The 14,820-nt window shown below is 23.3% G+C and overlaps 2 long non-coding RNA genes across 6 annotated transcripts; both read right to left on the bottom strand.

Annotated features, from left to right (window-relative positions):
- Positions 1–4,196: 4,196 nt before the first annotated feature.
- LOC147906648 (uncharacterized) lies at positions 4,197–5,796 on the bottom strand. Of its 2 annotated transcripts, none has more exons than XR_015548283.1 (3): positions 5,658–5,796; positions 5,440–5,574; positions 4,197–4,281 (listed from the first exon to the last, which is right to left on the bottom strand). It is a non-coding gene; the product is annotated as an uncharacterized LOC147906648 (long non-coding RNA). The 2 variants fall into 2 exon arrangements; XR_015548284.1 differs by having other exon boundaries at positions 5,450–5,574.
- A 1,787-nt stretch (positions 5,797–7,583) lies between these two features.
- On the bottom strand, positions 7,584–14,814 carry LOC147906647 (uncharacterized). 4 transcript variants are annotated; one of them, XR_015548287.1, is made up of 5 exons: positions 14,387–14,814; positions 14,128–14,314; positions 11,240–11,485; positions 8,373–8,527; positions 7,584–7,883 (listed from the first exon to the last, which is right to left on the bottom strand). It is a non-coding gene; the product is annotated as an uncharacterized LOC147906647 (long non-coding RNA). The 4 variants fall into 4 exon arrangements; XR_015548288.1 differs by lacking the exon at positions 7,584–7,883 and having other exon boundaries at positions 8,190–8,527; positions 14,128–14,283; XR_015548285.1 differs by lacking the exon at positions 7,584–7,883 and having other exon boundaries at positions 8,193–8,527.
- Positions 14,815–14,820: the final 6 nt, after the last annotated feature.

The raw sequence follows: 14,820 nt of genomic DNA, 5'->3' as shown, positions 1-14,820 counted from the left end.
TTACTTTCATTTTGTTTGACTCCAATTAGTTTGTGAATTGTATTCATTGCACTATGAATATACAATTTATGCAGCAACATTCGTGAAGGTCCATACAGGCATATTTACATTTATAAAATTCATTTTTGAAGCCACTATTATTACTATTTTATATTTTATGTCAATTAATAATTATTCTTATATAAAATTGATTAATTTTGAAAACTTTTATTATTATGTTATAACTTATACACGCACGTATTACAGATTTTTTAATATTAACAATAAAATCAAAGCTGTAGATATCAAATCTGCATTTATTGCATTTAGTATATTTTCTGTCTTCTGTAATATATTATTTAATAATCTTTATAGAAATTAAGTTTATTACTTATTAATAGTTTTAATTGGAAAAGAATATTTTATCCAATTTTATAAATATACTTGTGTTAAATATTTTCTCTTTATGCAATAAACTTCTTTCCTTGCATATATTACATTTTCCATTTCTGTATAGAAAACAATATATAAAATATAGTAATATAAAGAATATAGTATATATTAAGTAGTATATTACATAAAATATTTAGTACAGAATTATAAGTTTAGCATATAATACATTTTAAATTTATAATTTTTCTTAATTTATCCTAATTTATCCTAATTTGCGATAATGTTGCATTTTTTTCTAGAAAATTTAGAAAAAATTTGAATAAATAATATCTAACAACTTTGAAATTAGTTACAAATAAAAATTTCAAATATAAGGTTTGAATAAAAAATATCTTTACTCTATTTACATGTAAAAAGATATTTTATCTCAGAAGAGATATAATATAAATCATGAGCCCTATATACAATGCCAGGCAACAGTGATAATAATAGAAATAATGGCTGCGTTTAGCAGAAAAAGCAACTTTGCATTTTGTTGTAAAATTCTTCAATATAATTGATTTATATACTTAAATTCAGTGAGGAACTAAGGGCAAAACCAATCATATTCAAGAATTTTAATAGCGTGGCTTACAGATAAATTGAATTATATCATTTTAGAATAAGTTAAAATCAATTTTTGCAATTAACTATATAATTTAATACAATAATATTAAAATACAATTACTTAAGTGCCAAGTAAACACACATTAAGTCTTAATTTTTAATTACATATTAGAAAAAAATTTCGGACAGAAAATATTTTGTAATTGAACTTTCATATTTCACATCTGTCTCAAGCACTTATTTGTAAAAAAAATAGTTAAATTTTATTTTTTATTATATTTTACCTATCTTCTTCTATTGGAATTATTTTCTTGCTTTTTTGTTCCATCATTAAACATAGATATTATGTCAATAATAAGAACGTTCTTCATAAATAAGAATGGAATACAATTAAATTTAAATTCTTTTTAAAACACTGATTATGAAACTATTTGACATTCAATAACATATAATCGTTATTTAACAACGTAAAATGACTTTTCGAAAATACAAGAAATTTGAATTAGAATGATTCATGATAAAATTATGTACAATACTGTATGATATAGATTCGTGTTTTCAGAACGAATATTAAAAATAAACTTCAAATTGATAGATTCGTACGACAAGTACAAATGACCGCGCGCCTAAAAATTTTTGTATATATTCCTTATATTGTGTATACCGTTCGACTTTCTTAGTCGAACGACTTTCTAAGTCAGATCAAAAAATTGTACATATGAGTGTGTTATCATATTTGACATCATAGTCATAAAACAAAATATGGCTTGAAAGATAATTGCTATCACATTAAATAAATTAAGACAAAAGAATATATTTAGACTATGTTTTAAAATTGATTGTCAGCGCAGACAATTTTCAGTTCACGTTGCACGCACTATCTGTATCGAATGAATTTTGAAATTCAGTCTTTCTAGTTTAATATTATAATTTTTTTCCAATAAAATTATTAATATTTTTAACAAATATATTGTACCTATAATAGTTGTAACGAGCGCGAGCATGGTATAGCAGATAGCACACTGGTCTGCTATACTTAAGATCCCGGGTTCGATCCCCGACAGAACTGAAAATTTTTCGTATACTCGTAGCTCCTCTCGGTTGGCAATGGCAAACCATCGAGTAGTATATACTTGCCCAGGAAATCTCCCTATCAAAAATTGCCGTTCGGAATCGGTGTTTAAACTGTAAATCCCTCTATACGTTATGTACGATCAGTGTGCGCGCACAAGTATATGAGAGGCAGTGGCACTTGAAAGAGAAAGGTTGAAACATAGAGTAATATAATTACTTGTATAATAAGGAATATGTTTTTACAATTTTATTTTCTAAAATCTTTCTAAAGTAAAACAATATTAGAAACTGTTTCTACTACATAAAATATATATAAATTTATATTACAGATTAAGATTAAGATATTGGATTAGATTAAGGAAATTTCTCCAAATGTCATACATAAATGTCGCATTACATTTCTAAAAGCATGAATATGTGTTTTAAGCAGTACATAATATTTTTTGTTTGGTTATTTCACACATGTACGTGTAATAAAAATTCCAATTATGCTAATATAATGTAAGACAGTAATACATGGATACACATATTTACCAAGTCAAATCAATATATGTAATATAACTAAAATAATTGAAATAATAATATAAATAAAATAACTGTTAAATTAGTATTATTAAATTAATGCAGAATACCTGATAAGAAATGATTATATCATTATATGTAATTATATATAATGTATTTTCATATATACATTTCCTTTTTCTTTGTTCATATATATATGGAAAAAATAATGAGAATTATTAAAGATGAATTGGTAAAATAATTTTCCATGTTTTTTGTAATAAAAAATAAAATTTCTATTACGTTATATATAATATTCTATGTATTAATACATATAAAACTTGATATATTGTTATATGTATATGTATTAATACATATAAAACTTGATATATTGTTATATGTACATGATTACATATAGGCTGTTTTTATCTCATTCCTACAAAATTTATTCATTTTTAGGAAAACAATAAAAAATTATTTTTTAATAATTTTTTTATTTCTTTTCTTATTATTTTCTACATACGAAAAATCATATAAGAGAAAGGAAATATATATACGAATATATATATATATTCTATATATAACTACATATATTTATCTGATCATACAACTTCTTTTACTGGGTAGTTCTTATTTAATTAGTTTAATTTTCTATGGATATTGCAATCAAGCATCGTTATCTTTAATGTAGAAAGCATATTCAACGGACAATTCCAATTCATGGATATCAGCTAATATTGTAGGATTAATTTTAATATAGTCCATTAATTGTGTGGTGCGTTTCATGTCATCTATATGTATTTTGATGAATTTTTTTGTATAATTCTTCAAATACACTGCATTGTACATAATTGCAATATCTAAATATGATAAAACATTATCTTTTGTTACGTACGCTATTAAACGTTTTTCACATATTACTTTAAGATTATTTACACGATATGTATGAGATGCTGCAAGAAGATGAATCAAGATATTTGTTTGACTTATGATATCATTATTTACATCAAATTTTAATTGAAAAACATTCCCACAGTTTATATAAAATACTATAATGTCGAAAATATCATATGTTACGTCACTTATTTCTATTTCCCCTTTTGCTTGCCCTTCTTCTTCATTACAATTTTTTAACCGCACATGCTAATGATTTATTTACACGAAAACGATGTCCTTCTACTACAAATGTAATGATTGAATTATCGGAAGCAAAATTATTTATAGGCGTAAAGTTTTCTATATCTAATATATTTTCATACACATTGATATGGTACACAGATTCGAATATTTCAAAAATAAAATGTATCGAAAGTGTGTTGTTAGGTAAATATATTGTCTTGTTTAGGAAAAGAGTTTCGAGACATACTTCATATAACGGATCAGCATTGAAATAAAATCTTTTCCAATCTTTATATAAAATTGCTCCCTCAATACCTTGGATATAAACTTTATATCTGTGAATACTTATGTGTTTTTGAGGATCAGGTATGGTACTATTAATAAAAAAACATAATTTATCGTTTTCTCTATTAATGAACATATTAATCTTGTAAAACTCCCCTTCAATCTCACTAGATGTTAAAGTGTCCATGAAGTCGCATATATTCCAAAAATTTTCGATTGTCCATTGAAAATTAGTAAGACACTTTGTTCGACAAAGCTGAAGATCGTACTTCGATAATAATTCATCCTTATGTTCTGTTGGCGCCTCTGAAGTGTGTACTACATCTGTGAACAATAGACTTAATAATTATTCTTACAATATGATTGAAATATTCTGAAAATTTTTATCAATATGCTAAAATTTATGCACATATTGTAATAACTCTTTCTAACTTTAGAATTTACGTATTATTAAAAATACAATCAAAGTTGTAAATAAAAAAAATATTATTTAACAAAACATTAATTAATACTTAACACTTTTATGAAAAGAATATTTATGTTTAATTTGTAAATGTACTACATAAGTTATAATAAATTTTTTTATATTTTTTGCAATACAGAAAATATATTGTATATAAATTATGATAATATTAAGAATGCATATTTTAAATGATACATTACGTATGTAATATATATATATATATATATATATATATATATATATATATGAAGTTTAATAAAATAAGTTCTTTTCGAATGTTTAAAATTTTTTTTTTAATAAATTCTTAAAATAATAGAAAAGTTAATGAATAATGTGAAACATGATTTAATCTTTGCTTACTTGAAATCAATTACAAATGCATATATTTGGACGACTTAAAATAATTGTAGCCGTTAATGTATTATATAAAAGAAGTTATTATTTTTGAAAAAATGCAAAGTACAGTTATTACATATACAAAACGTATGCAATATATATTTTTATGGTCAATATTATGTATTGACAAAATACAAAGATACATGTGTATTCATCATGATATATAATATAATTATTATTTATTTTTTGGAACAATAATGAAATATTATATTTACACTTACAATATAAGAATCGCTATAAAGAAGTAACTATATAATTTAATGTATTAATAAAATTTTATTTTATTAATTATATTAATTATAATTCTATATTAATTATAATTTTATATATATTAATTATAATATTATATTAATTATAATTTTATTAATTATATTAAATTATAACTAATTAAAATATAGTGCAGATTAGAATTTATTTTTCAAAGAATAAGTGATTTGCATGCTAATGTTTAGAACATAATTACATATTACACATTGCCAAATAAATACATTTTTAATCTTATTTTTTAATTGAGTAAAAGAAAAAAATTCAAACAATGAAATATTTCATAACTAGACTTCCATATAGAATTTTCGCAAATGCTTAAAGCATTTATTTGGAGTAAATATGCAAATTTTACTTACTATATCTTACCTGTATGATTAGATTCCTGTACCTCAGTCTTTTTTTTGTTTTTTCGTCCCATACTAAAAACGGAAAATTATGTCCTCATCGGTCAAATGGATGTTACAAACTACAATTGAATTTGAATTTTTTTTCTGAAAGCACCAATTTTTTAAGGATTTGTTTTGATTTATAATAACCTATATGTTCGATTTATGATAACTAAATAGTTAATAACTTTTCTAACGAAGACGAGATATACAAGAAATTTGAATCACATTAGTTTACGATGAAATTTATGTGCAATATAATACAACACGATATCGATATCAATGTCTTTATGTTTTCAGAACGAATGTTAAATTTAAACTACTTTAAATTGGCAGACTCACCAAATCACCATCATACCTAAAAGTCTTTGTATACATTTCTTATATTGTGTATTATTACCATTTGACTTTCTTAGATTTTATATATTGTATATGAATAGCTGCGTTTAGCAAAGAAAACTAATCAGTTAGCGCGAAGTGATTCTTTAATATGATTGGTTCCTACACTTAGATCCAACGAAGAACTAAAGACAAGAACCAATTATATTAAAAATCACTAAGCGCTAACTGATTAATTTTCTCTGCTGAACGCAGTCAATATGTCCTTATAATCGATATGGTCATAAAATAAAATATCGCTTGGAAAATAATTGCAATCACATTGAATAAATTAAATCAATGGAGTATATTTAGACTGTATTCCACAATTAATGATCAGTTCAAACAATTTTTAGTTTATGTTGTTAGTTTATGCTATAGATTCTCTGTACTGATAGTAAATTTTGCAACACTGCCATAGGAAGTGTCTATTTTAATATTATAATAATTCTTTTACAATAAAATTATTTAGACATTTTCTAAAACTTGCACTCATTGTACAAAATATCCGATTGCCGATCTCTTCTTCTCATAAAGGGAAAAAGCAAGCAATTTTTCCCAACCCTTACAAAGTAAAAATAAATGATCTTTACTTCAACGTCCTTACAGAATGAACAGTGTAAAATTTGAAATGACTTTTAACTTAATCCAATTTTCATTTCTTCAAATTGACCGCACATACAATGCCTACATATTTTTATATTAATAATTGATACAAATCAAGCATTAACTTATATGAATAATTCCGCTTATGAAATATTAATAATGTACACACAGCAGATTGTTTTTTTTTATACTTATATCTCACAAAAGGAGCACAATATATTAGATGGCGTATATCACATGATGGACAGTTGGAATTGTCCACTGCATACAGAAAAATATCAATTTATTGCTAAAAGATTATTCAATTTATTTTCTTTCTTTTAAGTAACGGTTATCTTTAACAAAGAATATTTTCTTGATAATAATATAAAATATACTTATTATAAAATTTTAGAAGAATTCATTATTATGTATTTAAAAGAAGAATTTATTTTCTTTTGAAAAATATAAAATTGATCGAAGAAACGAACTTTTCATAAGAAAATCGAATTTGTTTTAATTGAATAAACTTGATTGAAATATTAAACTTACTAAAATTCAGAATATATTTTGAATAAATTTAATGCTTCTGATAAACTTCTGATAGATTTGCGGATATATGAACTTTTGAAATACTTGAAATAAGTAATTATTACTTACGTATTTTTCTGTGTGTGCCAATCACAGTGATTTTTGCATCTCTAGAGAGTTTTTTATTTATTTTTTTTTAACGTTGTAATTGGCTGATGTTTAATTGAACATGCACAACTGATATATGAGTTCATGATGAAAAGTTTTATACACCAGAAAAAAATTTGAGAGTGGTCATAACAGCGAATTAGCTCTTGCCAAATTCTACAGACAACTTCCACAATCCCGCGATGCTATCATATGGATTAGACATGAGACAAAGATGAATAATTATACATCTTTGTAGAATCTATCTAATAGTATAGAAGAGAATCACAAAATCACATGAACACTATCCTTTGGCGATTTGATAATAGTCAAATCATCGTGTTCTTAACATCAACGCTCGATATATTCATCCCCTGCACTCTCTGCACATCAATTAGAAATGAAATTGAAATAATTGAAATTATTAACATTTTTACATATACAATGGTTATAATATTAAATAATACAGATACTTGTATAATAGAGAAATAATTTTATTCACTAAAATGTTACTAAAATAAAACAATATTAGAAATTGTTTTTGATACATAAAATATTATTACAATATTACAAATTAAGATTAAAACATTAATATTAAAGAAGTTTCTTCCAAGTATCGTATATAAATATTGCATATATAAATATGTATTTTAAGCAGTATTTTTAATATTTTTTGTTTGGTTGCTTTATACACATATGTGTAATAAAAATTCCATTTGTGTTAATGTAATGTAGGGCTGTGACATATCCATACAGTATTTGCCAAGTTAAATCTATACGCGTAATGTAATTAAAACAATTGTCATATTAGAATTATTAAACTAATGCGGAATATCTAAGAGAAGTAAGAGTAAGAAATAATATCTGTATATAACTATATATAAAAATATGTAATTATATATCTCTCTCTCTCAAATGTCCATATTTTTTTTCTTACATAATCTTTGTCCATATATATGAAAACAATATTAAAAAGAATTATGAAAGATAATGAGTAAAGTAACTTTTCTATTGTATTTGTCTATAAAAAGTAAAATTGCTATTGCGTGATATATAATATTCTATATTTTATGTATTATTATTTGTATGTTCATAATTACATATAGGCAATTTTTTATAGACAATTTTATTTCTACAATCTTTATTCTTAATTTTTAGAAAAACAATAAAAAGTCTTTTTTCAATGATTTTTTTATTCTTTTTTTTTTTATTATTTTCTGTATATACGGACAAAGAACATATAAGAGAGGGGAAACATATACCTATACGGATATATTTTATATGTAATACGAATGTCTGGGCCTCGAGTGACTTGTCGTTCAGTGCAATTGACTCGCGATCTGTAGATCCGGGTCCAATCCTATCTACATAATTTTTCACATTAATATAGTTCCATCTGCGGTCATCTCAGTGGTATCTGTAAAACCAAAGAAAGGCTCTACAGATATAATGTTTATGAACTGCTGAGGGACCAGCTTTAAACACAGACTGAAAAAGATAGGAAAATTTTCCAATCCGTATTTAAGGGAGGATTCTTCAATTTGTACATAAATTACATTTGTAAAGCCCTTTTTTTGTAATTCGATTTGATATCATGAATAAAAAAGTATAGTTTGTTTTTTTCTAATTAAATATACTGGGTTAAATATTTTCTTTTTATTTTATGTAATAGAGAAAGTATTATATAAATTATGGTAATATGAAAAATGCATTATTAAATAATATTGTACATTATATAGATCAAATTTATTATAAAATAAATTTTAAATATATAATTTTCTTTATTTTTAAATGTCATGTTATAATTATTATTGTTTAAATAAATTAGTAAAATCACATAAAAATTAATTAAATATGTATAAACTTTGCTTACTTCGTATCAATTACAAATGTATATATTTGGATGAAAATAGTTAAAATAATCTTTTTAACAATCTTTGCCCTTTATGCATAAAAAAATATTATTGTTTTTGAAGAAACAATGTTGTACAGTGATTTATATATATATAAAAAAGATACACAATATTGTAATATAAAATAATATAGTCATCTGTATAGGGAAACTTTTTTTACAATTTTATTCTCTTTAAAATGTTTCTAAAATAAAGCACTATTAGAAATTATTTTTTGATACATAAAATTTTGATACATAAAATAATATTACTACAGTACGAATATTATTGATTAAGATTAAGACATTAAATTATAGATTAAGGAAATTTCTTCCACACAAAAATATTGCATTTTTAAAGGCATGAATATGTGTATTAAGTAATACTTAATATTTTTTGTTTGATTGTTTCATACATATATATAATAAAGATTTCATTTGTGCTAATATAAAAATGATAGATACACATATTTGCCAAGTCAAATTTACATGAGTAATATTAGATGTAATTTTAGGTGTTAATCTATATCTCGTCTACGCGTGATTACTAAAGCCATCTATTAGAAAAATAATGGATTTCTTTTTACTATACCTAATATAACTAATTAAAATAACTGTTATATTAGGATCATTAAATTATTATGGAATTGATAAGAAATAATTATATATAATTATATATGAAAAAAGTGATTATTTAAGTAAAAATATTACTTATTTGTTGAATATATATTTTTTTCTTCTATATCTAGGCTTATATATGGATAAGAATATAACGGACATTATGAAAGATAATCGTAAAAATAAAGGTTTCTTTTGCAATATTTATAAAATAAAAGTTTATACGTCATATATAATATTCTACGTATACTACATATAAAAAATTTACATTATCGACGGAAAAATTTTTATGGAAAAATTAAATAGATTAGATAGATTTTTTACATTCGTAATTTTTCATAGATAGTCGTAGATGGGACGTGGAGTGCATCGTTGAAAAAACTAAGAAATCCTCAATCTCCCCAAAATAAAGCCATCTTATTCCCCTACTATATACATCTCGAAAAAGAATTTCTAAGATTTATCCAACTATGTAGTTTTTCTGTACTTTTTGTAAAAAATTTTTATTCCGCTCATTATAGACATGTTCCATATTACGGTAGGAAGGCAAGTTTTATTTTATTCACACTTTATTCTTAATTTTTAGAAAAACAATAAAAAATTATTTTTCTAATGATTTTTTGATCCTTTTTAAAAGTTATTTTTTATACTCATGTATAAACAGAGAACATATAAGAAAGGAGAAACACATAGATCTCTGCGGATATATTTTATATATAATTATATGTACACGTTTATATTTGATTACAGAAACTTTCTTTACCGGATAGTTAATCTTATATCAAAAATTTAATTTATAATTAAAATTTAATTCAATTTTCTATGGATATTGCAATCAGTCACCATTATATTTAATGTAGAATGCACTTTCTTCGAATAATTCTTGTTCATGAATATTATAAAGTATCTTAGGACTAATTCGAATTTTTTCTAAGAATTTTGTAGTGAATCGAAAGTCATCTAGGTGCAGTTTGATGAATCTTTTTACATAATTCGCTAAATATAATGCATTGTTATTAATTGCAATATCTAAATATGTTATAGCATTCTCTTTTGATTAAATGTTTTTCACATTTTACTTTAAGATCATTTATTTCAAATCTTTGAGCTCCTGCAAGAAGGGCAAGCAAAATTTTGTTTATGTTATCATTAGGTGCACCAAAATCTAATTTCATAATACCCTTTTTTTTTATATAATGTATTATAATTTGGAAAATATCGAATGCTATATCATTAATTTCTATTTCGTTATCTACTTCCCCTTCAGCATTACGTTTTTTTAACATTTCATTAAAGACAGGGCTGATCGCACATGCTAATGATTTATTTACATGAAGACGCTTTCCTTCTATTAAAAATGTAACAATTGAATTGGATTCATCGAAAACAAAATCATTCGCTTCTAATTCATCTATTACATTTTCATACATATTAACATGTACTATATTTTCGTATGATTCAAACGAAAAATGTACCGAAAGTGTGTTATTAAGCAAGTATTTTGTCTCATTTAGTCGAAGGGTTTGGAGACATACTTCGTATAACGGATCAGTATTAACCAGTCTGTGCATAAAACTGCTCCCTCAGTACTTTGGATATAAATATTATATCTGTGAATACTTATTTGTTCTTTAAGATTGGTATTACGAATAAAAAAGTATAGTTTATTTGTTTCTTTATTAATGCACATATCAATCTTGTAAAACTCTTCTTTAACGTTACTAGATGTCAAAGTATCCATAAAGTTGCATATATTCCAAAAATTTGTAATACTCCATACAAAATTAATCATTTTTATCCAGCACTTTGTTCGACTATGATGAAGTACGTGCTTCATCAATGATCCATTCTCATTTTGTATAGGCTCTGTAATATTTATTGAGTTTGTAAACAATTGATACTCTTTATAATTATTTTTATAAATTGAAAAATTTTGAAATTTTTTTATTAACGTTAAAACCCATGCATATAGTGACTATAAAATGCACATAGTGACTATAAAATTTATTATAAAGATGCTATCAAAATTGTAAATAAAAAAATATCGTTTAATGTATTTAATATATTTATTACACATACCTATACCATGTTTAATAATTTTTATAAAAATTGACAATTTATTACTGATTAATAGTATTATGAAAAAAATATTTTATACTCAATTTTATGAATATACTGCAAAGTGGATTAAATTTTTAATTTTTTTTTTTTGTAATATAAAAAGTATATGAATTATGATAATATATATAAAATATAGTTATATAAATGTAGTACTAAATGGTACGTTAGATAAAGTTTATTATATTGATTTCACATTTATAATTTTCATTGATTTTCTAATTTTATGTTATACCTAGTTGTCATTTTTAAATAAATTCGTAAGATCTTAGAAAAGTTAATAAATAATATGTAATCTTTGCTCACTTTACATAAAAATAAATTATAAATACATATACATATACTTGGATGATTAAAATTGTCTTTGCTGTTATGTATAAAAAGATATTGTTTTTAAAAAACTCATTAATTTATATATACAAAAAATATGCGATACAAAAAAAAGAAATCCTAAAATTTCCCCAAAACCCCCTTTAATCTTAAAAACACTACGAAAAAAATTTCTAAGATTTTTCCCAAATTATTTTTTTTTCGTACTTTTTTGTAAAATTTTTTTCCGCCCTTTATGACGCCCATATTATTTAAAAATTTTTATAGAAAATTTTTTTTAAAAAAATTTTATTTTAAATTTTTGGGAAAAAAAAAAAATTTTTTTCTAATGTTTTTTTGACCTTTTTAAAATTTTTTTTTATTATTTTAAAAACAGAAAATAAAAAAAAGGAAAACAAAACTCGGGAAATTTTATATAAATTTTTCCCCTTTAATTTTTTGATACAAAAACTTTTTTACGGAAGTTAATTTAATAAAAATTTAATTTTAAAAAAAATTTAAATTTTTTTATATTTTGAAATCAGTCCCATTATTTAATGAGAATGCATTTCTTCGTAATTTTTTTCAGAATATTAAAAAGATTTAACTTTAATTTTTTTTAAATTTTTTAGTGAACAAAAGTCTCGGGGCTTTTGATAAATTTTTTTACATAATTCGCAAATAAAAGCATTTTTAATTAATTTTAAATATTTTATAGCTTTCCTTTTTTATAAATTTTATTAAATTTTTTTACTTTTTATTTTAAGCCCTTTTTTCAAATTTTGAGTCTGCAAAAAAGGGAACAAAATTTTTTTTGTTTCATTAGGCACCAAAAAAAATTTAAATCCTTTTTTTTTTAAATTTTTAATTTGAAAAAAGGGGCATTCTTATTTCTTTTTTTCTCTTCCCCTTCGCTTTATTTTTTCTTTCAAAAAAACGGGGGCTGATCGAACAATGTTTTACTAAAACGCCCTTCTTTTAAAAAATTAAAAATTTTTAAGGATTTCGAAAAAAAAACTTTGTTCAAATTTTATCTTTTTTTTTATTTTAAATTACTTTTTTTGTAGATTAAAAACAAAAAAGCCCAAAAGGTGTTATTGGGAAATTTTGTCCTTTGTCGAAGGTTTGGGGAAAATATTTGTATAAAAATAAATTTTTTAAAAAAAAATTTTTTTCCGTCGGGCAAAAATGCTCCCTGTACTTTGGGAAAAAAATTTTCGGAAATTTTGTTTTTAGATTTATTCGAATAAAAAAGATAGTTTATTTTTTTCTTTTGCAATAAAATTGTAAAATCTTCTTTAACGTTCTAAATTTAAAATCCAAAGGTTTTCCCCCAAAAAATTTTAAACTCCAAAAAAAATTAACATTTTACCGCACTTTGTTCGACTGAGGTTGTGTTGCCCCAAAGTTTTTTTTGTAGGGGTCGTAATTTATGGGAAAAAATTTATACCTTAATAAATTTTAAAAAGAAAAAAATTTTTAAATTTTTTTTTTAAAATTTTTAAAACCCTTTTATAGTGATTTAAAAGCACTAGTGCTAAAAATTTTTAAAGAGCTATAAAAAAAGTAAAAAAAAAAATTTTCTTTTTTAAGTTTAATATTTTTTATACTATCTATATTTTTAAATCTATTTTAAGATCTATATTATAGGTTAAAACTGATAAAATATAGATATATTTATAACGATATGATAAACATAATTTATTTTTTATAATGAAATATCTATTATTTACAATAACACATATTTACATTTACAATAACAATCGCTTTAAGAAAAATAATAATATGACTTAATATATTTCAAATAAACTTAATTAATTAAAGTATATATTGCAGATAAGTTAGTATTTATTTTTACAAAAAATGTGTGTGTGATTTGATACGATAATATTTAGAACATAATTACATATTATGCAATGCCAAGTAAATACATTTAGTCTTATTTTTTTAATTCAGTAGAAGAAAAAAATTGAAAAAGAAACAAAAAAATATTTTATAACAAGATTTCCGAATTTTCGCGTATGCCTTAAGCATTTATGTATATATATTTGGAATAAATATATAAATTTTATTATATTTACCTGTCTTGTATTTTTGTGCCCAATTTTTTATTTTTTTTCCATCATTAAAAGTTTATATCCTCAAATGTTTATATCATTAAATGAAGGTTACTGCATACAGAATATGATTGTATTTGAATTCTTTTTAGAAGGCAGTTTTATAAGGCATTTCGTTTACTGTTGGATATGTAACCAATATTTAATAATTCTGAAGAAGATATATATATATATATATATATACAAAATTTGAATCAGATTAGTTCACGATTATGTGCAATACCTGAATGATTCGTCTTTTCAAAACGACTGGCAAATACGGATTATTTCAAATCAGCAACTTCGCCGACAGGCAGACCGTCGTACCTAAAAACCTTTGTATACATTTCTTATATTGTGTACCACTACTGTTCGACTTTCTTAGCCTAGGTTAAGTTCGTATATTCTATAATATTTATATGTGTAGTCGTAATCGAGATCGATTATAAAACGAAATGTCGCTTAAAATATAAACAAACCAATCATTCGAAAGTTTCCTCGTCGCAAATAGTATAAGACCACAGAAGAAAATCACTTTTTGGTATCACAAGAGCTGGTTTCAATAGAACTTTTCCATCTCGCGAAACATTCTCTCTTTCGCTTGACTAACACTATCCTTAATAGACACGCGATTGAAATTACTCGCTGGTGCTAACATACTCGGTATGTGTGTACAAA

This window comes from Acromyrmex echinatior, chromosome 19 (assembly GCF_024713525.1).
Source record: "Acromyrmex echinatior isolate Ae372 chromosome 19, ASM2471352v2, whole genome shotgun sequence".
In the NCBI taxonomy this organism is placed as follows: Eukaryota; Metazoa; Arthropoda; class Insecta; order Hymenoptera; family Formicidae; genus Acromyrmex; species Acromyrmex echinatior.
The sequence above is the reverse complement of the archived record's forward strand: the minus strand, read 5'-3'. Positions and strand labels throughout refer to the sequence as shown.